At 34.7% G+C, this 21,219-nt stretch overlaps 1 long non-coding RNA gene across 5 annotated transcripts in view; it reads left to right on the top strand.

Moving 5' to 3' along the window:
• Nucleotides 1-21,219, top strand: part of LOC131382512 (uncharacterized) — a 134,597-nt gene that overhangs the window by 19,150 nt on the left and 94,228 nt on the right. For 2 of the 5 annotated variants that reach the window (XR_009212051.1, XR_009212054.1), the window contains exons 2-4: nucleotides 3,342-3,443; nucleotides 5,116-5,323; nucleotides 9,753-9,883. This is a non-coding gene — a long non-coding RNA (uncharacterized LOC131382512). Of the gene's footprint in view, nucleotides 1-3,341; nucleotides 3,444-5,115; nucleotides 5,324-5,973; nucleotides 6,086-9,752; nucleotides 9,884-21,219 lie in introns of those variants that run through there. The other 3 variants (XR_009212052.1, XR_009212050.1, XR_009212053.1) reach the window with 2 other exon arrangements.

Below are 21,219 nucleotides of genomic sequence, written 5' to 3'. Positions count from 1 at the left end.
TTTTCTTTTTTATTTTTTTTCTTTGAGACGGAGTCTCACTGTGACACCCAGGCTGGAGTGCAGTGGGGTGATTTTATTTTAAACTGATGACAACACTGATTGGAAAAACAAAGAAACTAACAGACAAACAAAGATAAAAAGAATAAAAACTCTACATTTTAACTACATTTCTCTACTTTTTAACTTTTTATTTCTATTTATATCATATTATACTGTCTGTTATTATTTTTGATAGATTCATCAGTTACTTTTTTCTACTCAAGATATGAGTAATTTACATGCCACAATTGTAGTGTAATAACATTCTGTTTTTCTGTGTATTTACTATTACCAGAGAGTTTTGCACCTTCAAATGTTTTCTTATTTCTTCTTAGTATCTTTTCTTTGAGAATGAAGAACTTCCTTTATCATTCTCTGTAGGATAGGTCTGGTGTTAATAAAATTCCTCAGGTTTTGTTTTTCTGGAAAAGTCTTCATTTCTTCTTCATGTTTTAAGGATATTTTCACTGGATAGACTATTCTAGGGTAAAAGTATTTTTTTTTCTGTCAGCACTTTAAACATGTGATGTCACTGTCTCCTAGCCTGCGAGGCTTCCACTAAGTCTTCTGCCTGAGGAATTGGAGCTGCATTGTATGTTATTTGTTCCTTTTCTGTTGCTGCTATTAGGATCCTTTCTTTATTATTGATCTTCTGGAGTTTGATTATCAAATCCCTTGAGATAGTCTTTTTTTAGTAAAATCTCCTTGGTGTTCTATAACTTTCTTATACTTGAAGATTGATATCTTTCTCTAGGCTTGGAAAACACTGTGCTATTATCCCTTCGGATAAACTATCTACTCCAAGTTCTCTCTCTAGCTCCTCTTTAAGGCCAATATCTCTTAAATTTGCCCTTAGAGGCTGTTTCCTCAATCTTGTGAGTATGCTTAATTAGTTTTTGTACATTTTCTTTTGTCTCCTCTGACTGTATTTTCAAGTAGCCTGTCATCAATCTCATAATTATTTCTTCTGCTTGATCAATTCTGTGGTTGACTCGGATGCAATCTTCATGTCATTTAAATTTTTTTATCTCCGCATTTTTGCTCGATTGTTTTAACTTACTGCAATCACTTTGTTAAATATGATAGGATTCGAATTCCTTCTCTGTGTTATATTGAATTTTGTTGAGTTACCTCAAAGCAACTATTTTAAATTCTCTGTCTGAAGGGATCATGTTCCTGTCCCTCCAGGATTGGTCGCTGGTGCCTTATATAATTTGTTTAGTGAGGTCATTTTTTCCTACATGGCATTGATGCTTCCTAGGTGGTACTGATATTTATCAATGTCTGGGCATTGAAGAGTTCAGTATTTATTGTAGCCTTCACAGTCTAGGCTTGTTTTTATTGGTCCTTCTTGGGAAGCCTTTCCAATTATTCAAAGAGAATTGAGTGTTGTGATCTAAGTCTTTGGTCATTGTACCCATAAGTACATTAGGGTGCACCCAAAGCCCAGGATTGCTGTGACTTTATAAGATTTGTAAGTTTATAACTTTATAAGATGGCGATCTAGGGTAACTCAAAATAATTCCCTAGGTTACCAGGCAGAAACTCCTGCTTTCTTCCCTTACTCCCCTCCAAACAAATGGAGTCTCTCTCTCTGTGCTGAGCAGCCTGGTTGTGGGAAGGGTTAAAACAATCAGTCTTCACTGTGGCCACCACCACTGGGACTGTGCTGGTTCATATGCAAAGCCAAGACCGTACTGCAACTTGCCCAATACCTGCAGTATCACTGCCTGGCTACTACCAATGTTCACTCAAGGCCCACGTACTCTTCACTAAGCAGGTTGCAAATCATACTAGGCTTGTGTCCTTTCCTTAAGGGCAGTGAACTCTCCCTCCCAGCCCAGGGTGAGTTCAGAAATGCTGCCCAGGAGCCAGGGTCTGGAATTAGGAATCTTAGTAATCTACGTGGTGCTCTATTCTACTGTGTCTGAGTCAGCACCTAAGCTGCAAAACAAAGACCTCACTCTTTCCTCTCCTTTCTTCAAGCAGACAGAAGCTCTCGCCAAGGTCGACACAGCTGAGAATGAGCTGGGTATGACCTGAAGCCAGAACAGCCCTGGGTCCTACCTGAGGCTGGTGGCTAATACTGTCTGGGTAACACAAATATTATTCATGGCCTGAGGGCCCTTTAGTTAGTAGGTGATGACTCTTGCAAGGACATGGTTCTTCCCTTCAAAGCAGCAAGTTCCCTTCTGACCCAGAGTGTGTCCAGCAATATTGTCCAGGAGCTAAGGCCTCGCATATAGTGCTCAGGACTTTGCCTGGTAGTCTATCCTACTGTGGCTGAGTTTGTGTCTAAGTTGCAAAGTCCTCTTTACTCTTCCCTCTCTTATCCTCCAGCAGAAGGAAGGAGTCTCTCCTGGAGCTGTGAGCTACACTGTCTTGGGTTGGGGAAGGGGTGACACAAACACTTTTTTGGCTGCCCCACTGGTATCTTATAGGTAATATGTACCCCAAATCTACTGGCTCTGAGTCCAGCACAGCACCCGGACTTGCCTAGAAATTGCAGTCCTCACAGCCACCATTCAAGTTTATTTAGGACCCCAGAATACTTTAGCCTGTGGTGGTAGGACTAGCTAGAACTCAGGTTTCAACCACTAGGATGGAAACTTTCCCTCTGGCTAGGGCTGGTCTAAATGTTGTCCCTATGGGCTCTGGCTGAATTCTGCCCTGCATTTCAGTCTGCGGTGACAGGGCAACATTAAGCACTAGTTCCAATGCAAAGTCCCACCATTACTGAGCTTTCTAGCCATCAAGCACACAGATTCTGTCTCTGAGTCACTCGTTTTTGCTGGGAGATGGGAGAGCTGTCTTATCAGCAATTCAAAACTGTCCTTTCTACCCTCTTCAGTTTCTCTTACCTTGATATGATGTTAAAACCAGATACTGTGATTGCTCACCTGATTTTAGGCTCTTATGAAGGTGGTTTATTGTATGGATGGCTATTCAATGTGGTGTTCAGGGGGTCACAGGGAGAAGGTGGGTAATTTTGTTCTGCCCTCTAAGGCTCTATTAAATTTCTTAAGTGTGATAATCTTATTGAGATTATGTAGAAGCACATACTTTTTCTTAGTATATATAAAAAAAAAAATGTAAGGCCAATAGTCAAAGGACTGACATTTTTAACGTGCTAGGAGAAGACAAACTATATGTAGAGTTTTATGTGTAACAAAAGATAGTATTCTTCAGACACAAAGATAGTTATTTTCTAACCTAGGATCTGGAGACAAGGAGTAGCTTCTCTCCAATCCTTATAAGAAATCCACAGTTAATTGTTGACATTTCTTTCAAATTTCTCATAGATTTGAAAAACCTATGGAAAGAGAGCAAACAACTGGCCCAAAATCTAAGGAAAGAAAGTATCTCCAGGGAGAAAAGAGATTTGCACCCATGACCATCTGAAGGTAGATACTAGTAAAAGGTGATACTAGTAAAAAAAATTCATTTAAGAGAGGTAACAAATTGGAAAAGCCTGTGTTTGGGCTTGTAAGACAGTGGGAAAATCCTTGAAGGTCCAGAAAGTGGGGAGTCTGCACTCCCCCTTATAGGCCCATTGCCATGGACTCAGCAGGTAGACAGAGAAGAGTTCACAAAAAGTGAACACAGCTGCAGTGTGGGCAGTGAACTCTGTATTAGTTCTGTTCAACAGAAATTTCTGCAGTGAAGAAATTTTTTTCTCTCTCCATTATGGAATAAAAGCCTTAATTGGTGACAAAATGGAACACTGCTGACCTTATGATATTGATGAATACTTATTAAAGTTGGGAGAAGGGAAGAAGGAGAGTGAGCACAATTCAGGAAGGAATTGTGAGTTTAAGTGCTGACCCCAAGAAGTACAGGCAGGGGAGGGACAGGAAAAGGAAGGCTCCACTGTCTAGACTGTAGAAGTGGTGATACCATGGGAGTGATAACTTTATTACAACCACAAAGATTCAAACCAAGCCACATACAGGGGCCCCATTAAGCCCCTCAGCCAAAGTAATGAATTTCAAATCACAAGTGCTAGGAGAGGGACAGGAGAGCAACAATAACTTGCAAAGGTACCCACTATGAGACACAACACAAAGATAAATATAAATTTATTTCATAAATATATTTTTTAAATCATGCTCTGGTAAATCACCTTTCACCTTAGACAAAAGCAATTTCTACAGGATGTGAAAGCCAAGGAGCACTAAAAATAGGTATAGACCTAACAGCAAATCACAAACTAATTCACACGCTAAGCTGATTAGCACAAATGTCTGTATGAAAATCCTAGCAGAAGAAAAGGTGTGACCATTTTCAGTCACAAAAAACGTGTACCTCCGATGCTACTGCCTACATAAATTGCACACATTGCAATGGATGATTTCCTGATGATGAGCAATGTTAACAGACCATTAATATCAGAAAAGAGCACAAATACTAAATATAAAATAAGACATACAACAAAGAAGATCTATTTTGAAGGTTTCAATTTTTGTGGTCTAGAAAATAGTAATGTCTTTGGCAGTAAAAACGAATAATCCAGTCATTGATACAAATTTAAGGGAGGAAAATACCTTATTTCCATATGTTGAAATTGAGGCTGGACACCTATGTATGAGTGGCTTTTAAAGAGATGGGAATAAAAGACTAAGTTTAGATGACAAGGCTTTTAAGTGTAAAACTATGAATTCTGAAAGTCTAGGTATTTGATTTGGTTTCATTCTATTTCATTCTTTTACAATGTTAGCACATCAAAACTGCAGATGTTTTAATTTACACAAATATAACCTCCAAACATTGCCCTGAGTTTGGAAAAAATCTGTTTTTTTTATTAATTCCATATGCTTTGGGTTGCATATACTATGTGCCTCTTTTTCAACTTATGGGTAATGAAATGCATCATACAAATTTCTTCCCTGCTGGGGGAAGGAGAGAGGGGTTGGGCTTCCCTCATTGCTGTCTTTCAGAGGTATCTCTAAGGAAGTGGTAATGCAACTGCAGTCTTTTGTGAGAGGCAGGACATGTAGGCATATTTCAGTGGGTCCACTTATTAAAAAAGCCTACATTTTTCTCCACATATTCTAAGAAACACCTGTGTCATCATAGGTCTGAGCAGAGACAGAAGCCAGCACAACTGCAGGAGAAATGAAATGAGGTTCTAAGCCACCTTACAGCTTATATTGGCCCCACCAGTCTTTTTGTTCATTGGTTACGTGAGTCAAATTTATACCCCTAAATCCACAATATGCTGCCTGCAGAACCCAAAGAAGCCTGAGAAGCATGGTGATTACTTCTTAGTAGTGGAAAGAATGAGGTACAACCATTTGTATTTTACACTTTTGGGCATATCTATGTAACCTCGGATTACTGGGACTACTAACATTCTCATGATGTGGTAGATTCCTGAAACTTGATAGGAATTATTTTCTAATTGTGCACAGCATTTGCATTACCAAGACCTCTAAATTATAGTCATTTTTAAAATTTTCTGATCTGATTAACACGAAAACAGAGATATCATACAAAAAAGTGAGGTTCCACACAGTTCCCAAATGACATTTTGTTTTATAATATAGTGTAACAGAAGCTAGTGGCAAGTTAATATAGCACTGAAATGAGATATAAATATTCATAGTTGTTCAGAGTGTCCATTGTGAACTCTTTTTGATTTATTTCCTTGATAGAGATCGTTAATAATGAATTTTTCAGAGTAATAAATGCATTATGTGTACCTGGGGCTATAGTTATATGCTTTAGCAAAGAGAGCACATCTGGTACAGGTACAGCAGCTGCAATTTGGGAACAAATGAATTGTATTTGTGATAATCTTCTGTCATACCCAATGACCTCTCAGATTTTTCATATAAAACAGACTGGTGAGTTAAGTGTAATATAATAGTATCTCACCATCCCTGTATCCTTTAGATTGTTAAGAATGGTACAAATCTTTGCTCTTCTCCTCAGAAAACAAGAACAATTTTGATTTTCTGCCTTCGTTATGGAGAAGGAGGCACCTTCCAAGCCATCTTCTTGCCATTTCTACAGGAGATATTTTGAAGCTACAGATAAAGGAGGCACTGTGGCAAATATGTTCATTTGTGTGTGTGTGTGTGTGTGTGTGTTTGTAGTGAAACGTTCAAATTCCTACTTGATTTCCTGTTGTATATATTACTTACCTATTTTCTTTGTGGTTACAACAGAAATTATATTTAGCATACTAAAGTTAATACACCCATTTAAATTTTTAAAATTTAATTCCAATACTTCCTTTAGTTGCTGACGTCATAAAATTACATCTTCATACATTGTGTGTCCAAAAATATAAACTAATGATTCTTTTAAAGACATTAGTTTCTTAATTTACGTAAAAGACAAAATGTGGCGTTAACAACAAACCAAAGCTACAATAATACTAGCTCTCAGATTGTTTTAAACATGTATTAGTCTCTCAAATTATATAGAAAACAAAAAGTAGAGTTACAAACTATTGTTACAATAATACTAATCTTTATAATAGCCTATGTATTTACTTACCTATATTCAAATCTTTATTTATTTACAAAGATTCAAATTACTTTCTAGTGCTATTTATTTTACCATGCATGACTCCCTGGAACATTTATTGAAAGACAGGACTACTGGTAGCATGCTTCCTCTGTTTTTGATTATTCAGAATGTCTTAATCTCTATCTCACTTTTGAGAGAAAGTTTTGTTGAAGATAGGATTTTTGGTTAACAGATTTGTTTAGACCTTTTTTATATGTTAGCCCCCTGCCTTCTGGTCTCCTAAGTTTCTGATCAGAAATCTATTAATTATATTGAGGTTCACTTTGATGTGATGATTTGCTTCTCTCTTGCTGCTTTCAAAATTCCCTTTGTTTTTTGAAAGTTTGCTTATAATATGTCTGAGTGTGGTTTCCTTTGAAGTCATCCTACCTGCTTATAATATGTCTGAGTGTGGTTTCCTTTGAAGTCATCCTACCTGCAGTTCTTGAAGTTTCTTGAGTGTTTTTATGAAATTTGGAAGTTTTCAGCCATTAATTATTCAAATTTTCTCTTTGTCCTTGTCTTTGTGTCTTCTCCTTCTAAGAATTCCAGAGTGCGTATTTTGGACCACTCGATTGTGTTCCACAGCTTTGTTTAATTTTCTTCAATTTTTTTTTCTGCTCATCAAATTAATTATTTCTATTGTTTTATCTTTAAGAATGTTGATTTTTTTCTTCTGATTCTTAAATCTGCCATTGAATCCCTTTAGTGATTTCTTAAAATTTTATTTGTACTTTTTATCTTTAGAATTTCTTTTTAATTTTATTGATGTTAATTTTTTGATTGAACAATATTTTCTTAACTTTAATTATTTGAACATCTTTAAACAGTTATTTTAAATCTTTGTTTAGTAGATCTGCCATCAGGTGTTTTAAAGGGACAGACTTGTTTTATTATTTTTTTCGTTGAATGGGTCATACTTTCCTGCCTATTTGTATGCCTTGTAATTTTTTTGTTGTTGAAAACTATACTTTAATCTAATAATGTGGTAACTCTGGAAATCTAATTCTCCCCATTTCTCAGGATTTGCTATACTCTCTTTGCCCCTACTGGTGCATGTTGAATGTTTTGTGGCCATATTTTTCTTAGGCAAGGTACTAGCACTATCTTTATCAGGGAGAAATTGGCTGATTCAACAGGGTAACATGATTCAAAGGAATATGTTGAGTTAATATTTTCATCTGCATTGATCCAGTTATTCCCTCTCCAATCTTAGGCTTTCATCTTTTTAACAGGGGCTTGATCAGACATACATGATGGCCTAATTGAGAATAAAATAACACCTTTATAACTGCTTGTCTTATAATTCCTTTCTTTGCCTTCTCCTCATCTATTTCCGCTTTCTGGTGCAGGATACTGGAGTCTGTCTGTATGTTGCCGAAGACACCTTCTGGCTTTCAAACTTAGCTTTTAATGGATGACTAATTTTCCTAAGTGTTTCTCATTCCTGCAAAGCATGGATTTCCCAAGATTTAAGTGTCATATAATTATTATATCTCACATATTTCTCAAATACATAATATATTTTATACTCATGATAATTCTCTTGCACTGATAAACTATTGCAGGTCACCATTAATGAAAATTTTAACAAACATATTACTGTTGCATGCTCCGCCTATCACAACTGATGAGGACCACATTGCCAGTGAGGCATTGGGTAAACAAGCTACAAAATCACATGTAAAAGTCCCCTTTCTAATAGCTTTATCCTGACTAATCTTTGGACCAGCAATCATATGTCTGGTTTCTCTTGAAGCAGCCTCTGAGGTGAAAATTGATATTCAAGTAATTGTAAAAGTTAAAGACCAAAAACTTTCAGGAAGTATAGTAAGTGAAGTCAAACAGAGCAAGAGCTTGAACTACAATGCAGTTGCCTAAAAGTTCTCAGTTCATCTGATGAGAAAATATGGAGATGGGTTAGCGTTTTAGCCATGTCTGGAATTGGGATGAAGAGCCAGGCTATTTACATGCCCATCTGGGATGAAGAGCCAGGCTATTTACATGTCCATCAAGAAATCATTGAACTCTTTTACACGGAGACATAAACTTAGGTGAAGTAGCCTCTTCAATCCAGTAAATTTCCCAGTAAGGAACTCGGCTAACAGCAGTCAATATTGCCAATATCGCACCAGCATCTGGGCAAATGAGTGCCTCAGCCCTGGAGGCATGGGATCTGGGTACCTCACCTTGTATTTACTAAACAATGGATAGTTTTTCTTACTTTTTATTGTTGCAGAATTTCTGGATAATTATGATAAAAAGTAAAGATTTATTAAGGCAGGAAACACAAGGGTTTTGGGGGACATTTAATCTAACACATGTATCATTCATATATTTGCAAAAAAGTGATGAAGTTTGATGGTGAATATATGGGAATTGAAAGGATAATTGATCTTGTAGGGTTTAATTGCAAGGTCAGATACGGTATAGAGGTTAGTGTTTTATTATATTATTTCCCTATGGTGTTTTTATGTCAGTAATTTATATAACATAAGTCAGCATAGAGTACACACACACACACACAGAGACACAAACACTTTTGATAATTTACTTAATAATTAGCATAAGTCACAACTCATTACAATTAACTATTTGCCCTTCTTAAACTGCATTATCCAATGTTTCACTCACTCCCTGGAAAATATAATTCTTTAAGCCCTAGCATTCACTTTTCTTCTGTTCACCTGGATAAATTCAACTATTGACCTTTATTTTGCATACAGTTAAGCATTTGAACACTATTGAGTAAAGTAAAATTAGAAAAGATTGGTTTTACTTACATCTTATAATCATAAACCTAAATACTAATTATTATTGCCATGGAATTCTCATATTTAGTTCTTTTTCCTCTCAGGAATAATTTTTTTCATCTGGTATTTCTTCAGATATCCCTAATCTATTAAGAAAATAGAAGCTATCAGGTGTTACACCCCCAATATTTCTACCACTAAGTATATCACATCTGCTTCTTCACTTTTCTTAACGTATGAGTATCTGCCTGTTTTGAGATCCACCAACTAAATTAGCATTCCAGTACCAGAGTACCAAGCCCTAATGGAAAATAAAGGGGAGCTGAATGTGACTTTTTACAGTGTACTTTTTATGGGATATTTCTTTTACCTAGTGGATGTCTTAATGCCTAGTTGCCCATGACCAGGACATCCCTCACGTGAAAAGTTTATTTCTCCTGACAGACACTTTTGCCTGACTCGTGTCCAGTTTATGCCTGCCTGACCATTTCTCTGGAGCTGAGTCTGACCTTGTGTTTTCCCCAGTATCCTGGGGGAAACCTGGCCTGGAGCAACCCCTACTATTTTGATAGAAGGTACAAATTTAATACACTATCACATTTTCTTTTTAAACTTACAGATCCTGGGCAGGGAGGTTGTAATGAGTTGGGAAGACAGCTCTCCATTCTCAAGTCATGCGAGGCAGAAATGAAGAGTCAGACAGCAAGAGAGGGAACATGGCAACTTGCACTATATTTAAAAAAATAGGGTGTGATCACTTCAAATTCATGGGCAAATGGGTGAATGATCCCTTTAAAGGAAGCACAGGAAAGGGAGGAGCTCAGTCTACTAGGTGGAAATGCCTCTAAGTCCTTATCTCTGGCCATTTTCTCGAGCTCTTTGGATGTGGTATAGAACTGAAAACTGTGTCAAAGGTCACTGAGCCCTGCTTCTAGTATGAGAAAGTTAAATCTATATTCAAAATGGATGCTAAGACAATATAAACTTATACAAATTTACTACACTGACTTCCCGTTACAGGGCATTTCTTGAATATTTGCTTTCAATTCCAACACTTTTCATCTGCTCAAATATATTTTCCCTTGTGATACTGCCTTTTTGTTCTATATTATTAACTTTAACTTTCTTTTTTTTTTTTTTTTTTTTTTTGAGACGGAGTCTCGCTCTGTCGCCCAGGCTGGAATGCAGTGGCGCAATCTCGGCTCACTGCAAGCTCCGCCTCCCGGGTTCCCGCCATTCTCCTGCCTCAGCCTCTCTGAGTAGCTGGGACTACAGGCGCCCGCCACCACGCCTGGCTAATTTTTTGTATTTTTAGTAGAGACGAGGTTTCACCGTGGTCTCGATCTCCTGACCTCGTGATCCGCCCGCCTCGGCCTCCCAAAGTGCTGGGATTACAAGCGTGAGCCACCGCGCCCGGCCTTAACTTTAACTTTCCTATTAGATCCTTTCTGCTAGAATAAAAATGCTTTATAGATTTTCACTGTCATTAATAATGAATGAGGAGAGAGCGAGTGGGCATAGGGGAAAAGAAATAAAAATATCACTTCAATTTCATAGGACAATTTTTTTTGAAAATTTTACCAATTTTTTTTCTTCCTTTACCTGCTCCTTACACTTCAACCAGCCTGATCTAGTTTCTGCCTCTGTGCCTGCAATAAAATTGTTCTTGCTAAGGTTAACAACTACTTTCACATTAGCAAAATTGGTATCTCTCTCTTTACTTCTTTAAAGGCTTGGCAGCAATTATGAAAGTTGAGTGTATATATGTGTGTGTGTGTGTGTGTGTGTATTTGAAACAATCTGTTATCATTCTTTGAAAATTGTAAGTTAGTATTTAAGTAGATAGTTCAAGTACAAACTATTTAGCTTGAACTGGGGTATAGTTGGTTGCACGCTTTGTTAGTAAAGAGTTGTTGAGATTCAATGATGGAAAGGATTAGGTTAAGAAAGGAAGAGGTAAACATAGTGGAGGCAAATCTGTGTTTTTTACTATCTTAATATTCTAGACAAAATGAAGTATCTTAGACATATTAATGGAAATGCTATGGCCCACGGACGTATCTTTACTATGTAAGGTCTCTGGGAAGGAATGATCTTGTAGGCTGACTCCATAATAACCTGAAAAGTTGCTGATTATATGAATTATTGACAGCCATGTTTAGTTTTTCTAAGTATCCTCTGATTCTCATGTGGTAAGAACAAAATCAAGAATTTTGTACACTACCCAAATTAGTGCCAGAAAGCACTTTACCTGAAAAACAATTGATATTACATGCGGCTGGGCTTGATGAAGGCTAGGATATATATTTTAGATTGGGAGACAGATGGAGGACATATTCAAGAATTAATGCCCTACTAAAAGAAAAACAAGCTGAGGACTTGGTATTCAAAAATAATTACTATGACCTGAATATCTGTAAGACCTCCGAAAAGCTAAGATATTAAGCAAAATAATGGTGATTTTAAGTATTTTTGCTTTTCCTGTCCTTAAGACGTTATAATGTTAACGTTATACTAGTCTTAAATGTTAATCAACATTTAATCAACTTATCAACATTCATTTGTCTCTTTATTACAAGGGTTATTTTTTAAAAGATGATTTTTTTCTTTAATCTTCTTAATGCCTATATGAAAGTTCTTATTCAGTATTGTAATATTTGTCTCATAAATTTTGCCTTTTCCATTTTGTTATCAGTAATACTTAAACTTTGTTAATAGTGGTATTTTTGGTGTAGCAGTTTTTTTTTTAATGTAGTGTTTTCTACATGCCCAGTCATTTACTTTTCATTTCACTGTTTATTTGTTTTTGTTGTTTTACAAGCAACTTTGCCCACAAAGGTACCAGTAATAAACATATACTTCAATACGTTTTATAATATTGGGACTTTTTCATGTCTTTTAAAAAATCTAAAGGAAGGTGTTTTTTGCACGTTTGTGTGGGTGTGGGAGCTGGATTGTGGATAAATATTGAACCATCCAAATTTTGAAATGTTCACTATTTCTAATCTATAAATGATTCTTCAATAATAATTTTTTAATAAGATATGGTAATATATTTTATTACTCAGTTCATTTCTCAATTAGAGCCAGTTTTACTACTGTAAATTTAATTAACTTCATTAAATTACAGACTTTTCTTATGTGTTTAACTTAGAGGAACACTTCTAATCTGAACTTTATTTGGCAATTATTATGCAAAATATGCTGATGATAGCATTTTGTAAATTGTATCTACATTCAGTACTGTTCCATTGATAATGCTCAGATATGATGATTGATTAAAATTCTCAGAGACATATTTGGTTGTGTTGCTACTATGTATTTATATCTTATATTTAAATATACACATATGTATTGAGTGAAAAGCTATGTCATATACCTTAGCCATGTATCAGTTAGTGTTTTATCAGAGAAATGGAAGCAACATAAATTATAAAATAAGTGATTCACTGATGTAGATATTGACATAAAATAAGTTTTTTATTGTAAAGTTTAGACCTTATGCAACTGCAGAAGCTAATGCAGAAATATATGTAAGGCTGTTCTATCAGCAAATGGTAGTAGACCAATGTCTGTTTCATTGACAGTAATATTTAAGCTTTGTTTATGGTGGAATTTTTTTGTATAGTGAGCAGCAGTCAGGAAGGAAAGCTAAACATGAAGTGGGGTAGAGCTAGGATGAAGTAGACTATACACTTGAAATTAACAAGCTGTTTGACTTAAACCAGGAACTGGGATGAAGTGTCATTTATTTGCTTTTTGATTTTACTTTGGGTTTACTAGTGTTTCAAGTCTATTATTTTGAAATTATATAATCTTAATCCTTGTTATCCAATATAAAAATAAAGCATACTTTATTAAACTATAAGTAAATCACATTTAGATTTTGTTTTTGGAGTACATTAGGCAAGAGTAAACATGAAAATAAAACAAATTAAAATTGATATACTTGTTATCTTAAATTAGGTAGTACTGCTTTTTTAAAAAAATAAAATGCACCAGTTAAAATGAAAGATGGGTGGGTAAATCACTCAAAATAAGCAATAGTGAAAATTTTTTCTTAATTTACCTAATTTAATGGTAGCTATAGAACATAGTAAAGTATAATTGCAGTTATTTTACAAAGAGTTGAAAGAAAAATATGACCCATTTCAAAAAACAAATTAGTGAAAATAAAGTAAAAACACAGCATGACACCTTCTTAGCTTGACTAATTTTTTCCTCTATAATGAAATCTTTGACCTCCCTTTCCAACTGTTTATTTTCTCTTTTAACTTTAGTGAGAAAACAAAGTAAGAACTTTATACAACACACCGCTCAACTGGAAACTAGTAACATTTATTGACTAGATTATAATTACGATATTATAGAGTATCACTTGAATATATATTGTTATGATCATTTTCTCTTTTGAATCATACCATAGAGACTTAGAAACTATATTGGCACTCATTTTTCTTTTATAATTTTCACTTACAAATGAAATGTTTAGAGTCTGATAAAGTTGCAGAAAATTGCTACCATTAGATTACTAGAGAGATATGAGACATCAGATATTAGAACATACGCTGCAATACAGGGGCTCACTAACAGGAGACAGTAACTGACAGGAATAACTAACAGGAGACAATAATGACAGAATATATGACAACAATAAACAGCAGACTTGACTTTTAAGCATTTATTTGACAAGAATGTATTGAGTTCCTAGTATGAACCATGAAGAAACTATGGTCTAGAATAAATTCTAAAAGGTAAACAATTGTAATACTGATTAATAAATACTATGAAAGATTAAACAGCCTGTGCTTTTAATGTAAATAATGGGACCAAATAACAATGTTTTGTGTGCATTTGTAACAAAAACTAGAAGTTTGTTAGGAGGCGGTGGCATCTAAACTGCGACATGAATAATCTGTAATTAAATGAAAGGACAAACTGATCATATTAGTTTTAAAACTTTTTTGTGCTTAACACCTTTTCTTTGCTACACAACTGCTCTTAGAATGAAGAAAAACACGTTTACTTAGACTACAAAGTATTTCAAATTTGGTTATTTATTTACATCCCAAGTCAAATCACATCTGATATTACTTCTCCCTTTCTTCTCTGCTTTCTCTGATTAAATATCCCCAGTTTTCTGTTATTTCCTCTGTGCCTATTTTCTTCCTATAAATGTTCAGTTCTTCGGTTATAGTTGTCTGTGCTCAGCTCTATGTTTTTCGAGTTAGAACTCTGAAACATTTCTTGGCTCCCTTGTTACCTGACTTCCTCTTAGGGAAAGCTATTAGAAAGTGTCAAATTCCTTCAGTATTATATATCCTTGAAGTTCAGTATGCAGGTTGTTCAGACCATTAAATACATGAGTATATAATACTTGTGTATAATACAAGTATTATTTCAAATTTAAGCTGTTATTGCAGACTTGCTTTTCAATTGGTTGTTCATACCATCAAATACTTGAAATAAACATTCGTTGTGATTTTTAATAAATCTTGATTTATTTTCTAAGTTATCTATATCAGAAAAAGGATGAAATTTGAAGTGTGATAATGAATGTTAAGAAATTGAATTAAGTATTTCAAATTTAAGCTGTTATGGCAGACTTGGTCCTTAATAGGAATAAATCAGTATGGATCCGCATTAAGGAATGCTTTTACTCCATTTTTTGAAGAGAAAATATTTAAAGGGTGCTTTTATCTAGAAAACATACTAGTGTACTCTTGCTAAAGTATCTTTATCAATATTGATTCTCTTGTTCAGTGCCTCAGCTTAATCATATCAACATTGAGGAGTTCACGATCTCACAAGATGTCATGCTGATACACTGTATTAATGAAATTCCTTTGTTAAAACATGCAGGCACCCTGTATTCCTTGCAAATAAACAGATTTAATAAAGAATGGTAGATTATTATGATTAATATGCATTGGCAATCCAGTGTTGTGGAATATGTGTTAAAAGAGCACTGAAAGTGAAGAAAGAAGTGCCACCCTTGATGGCTCATGTGTATGCAAGGAAAGCATGAAAACTTTCCCAGACAGCCACTGAGACATCTCCATCCCATTTTCATATATAAGAACCTCCCCGTCTAGTCCTTACTAGATGAAAAGCAGACAGTATTTTATTGGTGTTATAGTCTCAAGTGAAAGTGGTCCTAAAGGGCACTGGAACAGTAAAACCCTCTCAGTGGGTAGACTTGAAAGATCCAGTTTGTCTAAGTTTGGTATCTGTTCAGACTTATAGGCACTGACCAGGAACCATAAGGAAGCATATTTGGTATATGGGTGACAGGGAATTTTTGAAAAGCAGTAAGCAAAATAGCCTCACAGAAAGGGCCCAGAGGAAGAGAAAGTTTCACCCAGTACAAATATTACAGAAAAAGCCTTCCTAATCTGAAGATGAGGAAGGCCCATTCACTGGATACCAATTTAACACCTTTCTTAGCCACCATAGAGTTTTCGAATTGGGATTGTAAACAGTGTCCACAGAGTTATAGATGTCTACTATCAAAAATGAAAGGAAAATAAACATACACACACACAAAAAAAAAACTTTATCAAAGATGCTGAGTACTTAATTTGTAAATAAATACAACCACATTTGAGCCCCTGATATCATATCTCCGGGGAACTGGCTAACTCCTAAAGGCATTTTGTCTACATTAGAACCCATGCATAGTGGAGTTCATTCATTCATTCTGGAGGTGGCTACCCCAGGATGCTGTTGAGGAGTTTCTATCACTCAATGCCCTAAAACTGATCTATTTTCTTACCATTCCTAAGCCTGATTTCAGACCCTCCTGCCAGTTTGAAATATATGCAATATTTAGTGAACAAATATCAATTCCTATTGTCTGCAACCTAATGGTGCTAACACTATACAATTTAAAGAAGAGAACACATTTCAGATATATTAAGAAGAAAATATAAACAATATTTAAATACTGATTACATGCCACAACAGAACATAAAAAGATTAATGTTACTAAATGAAGGATCATTCCACTGCCTGACTTCAGAAATAATGAAAGTAAGGTACAGGAAGAAAACAGGGACATAATAAATAATTATTTTCTAAAATAGTTCTAAATACACATATATTAGTCTAAAATAAAAGCCTCAGTTTAGTTTCCATAACATGTTTTTGATATCTCTAAGTAAATTTTACAAATTTACAGAGAAGAGATAAAAATAATTATTTTGGACATGTCATTTGCTTAGAGGTTTTGAGAAACTAGGTACAATTATAATTAATACCAACCTGACTTCAGAATATTGATGAGTCAAATATTATTTTCAAATACATTGGGTTAACAATGATTTTTAAAAATATTTCTTACCTCCGCATCAATTTTCTTAAACATATGTGTAAAACCTAAGTAAGTGGGACTTTTCTTTCTAAATTTGTATTCATCTGTAGTTTCATTTCTACTGTAATAAAAATACAATTTTTTGTTCTTGGAGCTTAATCTAATGCACAGCATTTCTGAATTATTGGAGTAGAATTTTGTTGGCACTGAGATATGCTTGGGAGCAATTGCCTACTCATAGTTTATGAAAATTTTCAGTTGACCAAAATGATAAATGTTCTGAAAATTATACTATCCCTGAGTCTTAAAACATTTTTGCTTCTTTCTTAGAATTTGAACACTGATATAGGCAATTTTTTCTGGTCTTTGAGTTCTTTTAAAACTGTTTTCTGCTCAACGTGACTTTGCTTCAGGTTTAGGAATGATGTTTCTGTGTCATGCAGAGAGATTTTTACACCTTCTTATTAAGACTGACAAGTTACCAGAAAAGTTATGGCACTCAAACAAAAATATCACTCTGTTTAGTTTAGAGAGAGCTTTTTCTTTGATCTTTTTGGATGATGCACCAGAATTTATTTCTGTTCAACATCTGAGAATTTGGTCATTTGATCTTATTTCTTTGGAAGTCTTTTTTTAAAAGATATTTCATTGATTCATTTCCACTGCTGCCATCATAAATACACCATGACTTTCAGAAAGTTCCCATTCACTTTAAACCTTACTGAAGAAATTTCTGTAACAAAAAACTTTATGAAATCCTAAGTATTAAGATATATCCTATTTTCATATTTTAAAAATCTTGAATATTATTTTATGTATTATATATTTGCAATCCTTTTGTCTAATTAATCACATAGATTTTATTCAGACTGAGTTATTTAACTGTTAAGTAAAATATTATATAATACCACCAAAATTACTCATTATAAGATTAATTAATTTTGTTATTTTTTATTAAAGAAGGTACAGTCTTGCTCTCTTGTGGCCTAATTTAAAATATGACACTGTCTCACAGTTGACACAATTCAAATTAAAGTAGTACTATATGCTTCCCTTAAATGATTTTGAAAAATAGCTATTTAAACTCTATGTATTCTTTCATAGATAAATAGGCACTAATTCAGGATATAGATATAGTTTGCCATAGAGGGTGCTGGATAAATATACTTCAGTGCTTTTAATTTTTAAATAATATAATCCACAAAAGCTTTGATTTTTCAACTAAATATACATTTATTAATGTAGAAGATAATATATAGGTACATAAATCTGACCATTATTACTATAAGAAAATATGCATGTGAATTCATTTTGCAAACAATTATTAAGCATTCATTATATTCTGGCACTTTGCTATGTATTAAAACTCAACATTTATTAAAATAATATTAGCCACAATCAATTGGTTACTAACTAGAGGAGAATAAAAGTAAATTAACACATAAATATACTGTACTCTCAAAACTAGGTACATTCAAGTTAGAAGTGTGCACTTGATTCTACAGGACACACACGCATAAAAACAAAAGCAATAATTAAGATTTGTTTCTTACTCATTAGGTGATTTTCTATAGCATAAAGATATTTCAGTTAATTATCTGATGTACCTTCTTGAAATCTATAATGTGAAATAAACTTTCATCTCAAGAATTTAAGGAATAAGAAACATCACTTTTGGCCGGGTGCAGTAGCTCACACCTGTAATCCCAGCACTTTGGGAGGGCAAAGCGGGTGGATCACCTGAGTTTAGGAGTTCGAGACCAATCTGGCCAACGTGGCGAAACCCCGTCTCTACGAAAAGTATAAAAATTCACTGGGCATGGTGGTGGTGCCTGTAATCCCAGCCACTCAGGAGGCTGAGTGAGGCAGGAGAATTGCTTGAACCCAGGAGGTGGAGGTTGCAGTGAACAAAGAGAGCACCACTGCACTCCAGCAAGATCTGTCAAAAATTGTGACAATAAATATATCATTTAAATAGTGTGTGTGTGTGTGTGTGTGTGTGTGTTTCCATCAAAATGCTGGAACAGTGAAACACTATTTTCATGCGTTTCTTAGTCCTTGGTTGTCATCCAAACTTACTTGGGAAAGAAAATTTCGTGGCATTTAAAAGTATACTTGTTTTATCGGCCTGGATTTGAACTTCAGCACCATAAATTACAAACTATGTAATCCTAATCAAGGACCTTTTTCACTTTAATCCTCAGTTTCATCATCTAGGAAACTCTAATGCTGATATCCACTCCTGCATTGATTGTGAGGATTAAACAAAGTTAAATAATATTCATTTAACCAAGAGTCTGAACACATAGTTAGTACTCAATAAATGTTATCTATCATCATATTGTCATTGGATTGTGGCAATTGAATATATAGCCACTTAAAGAAACAAACTTGCATAACTTCCAACATTTTAAATGGTAAAAATTAATGAAAATATTGTGTATACTTTATGATGAAACAAAGTAGTTAGACATATTTATCTATATATTATTTCCATCTAAGAGGTTACTATTACTATTAATTAAAATGTACAAGCATGCACAATAAAGTAGCTTTTAAAGAGACCCTGAAAAAAATGCATTGGAAATTATGTATTTCCAATAAAATTTATAGACATTTCAGCCAGTAACAAACTATAGAAATAAGATTCCCCCAGAGAGAGGGGCCTGGTGCCCTGAGCAGTTTCCACCCTGGCCTTCCAATGCAGATGGTGGAAGAAGATTTTCCTACTGAATAAAACACACCCAAAGCTCAGGAAAAGCACTTTCAGGAATCTTGGTGGTATAAGAGAAACCAAACAAAACATTACCCTCACTGCTCGGGTTTCCTACTGAATAAAACACACACAAAGCCCAGGAAAAACACTTTCGGAATCTTGGTGGAATAATACAAAACAAACAAACAAACAAACAAACAAACAAAAAATACTACCCTCACTGCTCTTACTGAAAACCCAGCCTAGAGCAGATATAACCTTTTTTCCTTCAAAATAAAGCTTTTTTAATTCTTTTTGCTTTATGTCTAGTGTTAAAACCATGGACTTCCATAGCAATTGAACCAACAAAGCAACATTTTTACCATGAAAGAAGGCCTATTTTGATAAGCTTTCTGAATTATGCCACTTCTGGGATTTTTTGACACTTTAAAAAAAGCTACAAGTTATTCAGTAGCATTTGTACAAAGAACAATACCTATTTTTGTTTTGAATAGTCTTGTTCTTGTTTTCTATTTGACTTCTTGGAGCAGTACACATTATGATGGACTGCAAGAAAGCGCGGCATTCTGCGTATGTTTTCTATGTCATTTTATTTGTTTTTAAGAATGGCCCCAAACTGAGCCATGATAGAGCTGTGAGCGTGGAGGACCCCGATGGCATAAACTCGAAAAGCTATTGGCCATGGAAATCACCAGCCAACTTCAGCCTAAGTTGAATTAAAGAAATCCATATGTCATACTTTGGAAACATCTAGGACTCTCCCTTGGATCTGTAAGAAGTCCTTCCCCAAGAGAGAGCACAGCAAACTCTCCACCTACCGTCAGTCAAGAATTTACACCTGTAGCCATTTGGCCTGTTAAGGAACAAACTTCCATGGACTTCTGCAAAGTTCTGCCTTTTCCATGAGCCGATGGAATTTCTAACAACCACATCATCTACAACTCTGACCTGTGTGAACTCAGGGAAGAGTTTCTGTATGCAAATGAGTGGAACGAGCAGGACTTATGAATATGAATGAGAATGTGGATTCTGTTAGAGAATGCACTGGACACATGTATCAACTGGAAATTTCATTTCTCTAAGAAAGGCACCCTACCAGCAGCACACAGACTGCCCCAGTTCCAGACTGTCTCCATTTTTTTTACCTGTGAAGATTCCTCCATATTGGAACTGTTTTATTGTGTCTTTTCTTTTGCACTGTAACTAGCCAAATCCTATGTGACTAGCACTTTGAGGTAGCAATTGTATCACTAATACACACCAATAGAGCAAGAATTGTAAATTGTAATTAAGATCAACTGCTTTTCTTATTACTGATTTTGACAAATCTCACATCTAATGATATATATTCTTTAGAAAGTGTATTTATTGTTGGACCAGAGACCAAAATGGGAATTTTCCTTTTGGTCCTGTTTTGTAACTAGTTCCTTTTTTGAAGACAATGTCATGTTTTATATCTTTTGTTATGGGTATGAGAATCACAATGGTAGCTGTTGTGGCAAAATCTAATCTTAAACACAATAACAATTTTAACTTAATTTTCCAAATAAAACCAGAAATGTCAAAAAAAATAATTTCAGCCAGAGGGAAAAAAATTTAGGAAAGAAAAGAGCCAAGAACTAGTAATTTCAAATATTTATATTTGATTTTAAAAATAGAAGCTTTAGTGCCTCCAACCCCATGTCTGCAAAGAAAAAGTTCCATACATTAAAAGCGTAGGTACAAAAAAGTAACTGCAGAAGAGAAAATCTCCAATGTAGAATTTTGTACTTTTTTTTTTTATAATAGTTTGAAGTTCATCTTTCTACAATAATACATTGGCAATAAGATACAAGCTTTATTAAATTAAAACCAGTTTCAACAAATTGAAATATTTGTTTAAG

The sequence above is a fragment of the Hylobates moloch genome, unplaced genomic scaffold (genome assembly GCF_009828535.3).
Source record: "Hylobates moloch isolate HMO894 unplaced genomic scaffold, HMol_V3 SCAFFOLD_2, whole genome shotgun sequence".
In the NCBI taxonomy this organism is placed as follows: Eukaryota; Metazoa; Chordata; class Mammalia; order Primates; family Hylobatidae; genus Hylobates; species Hylobates moloch.
The sequence above is the reverse complement of the archived record's forward strand: the minus strand, read 5'-3'. Positions and strand labels throughout refer to the sequence as shown.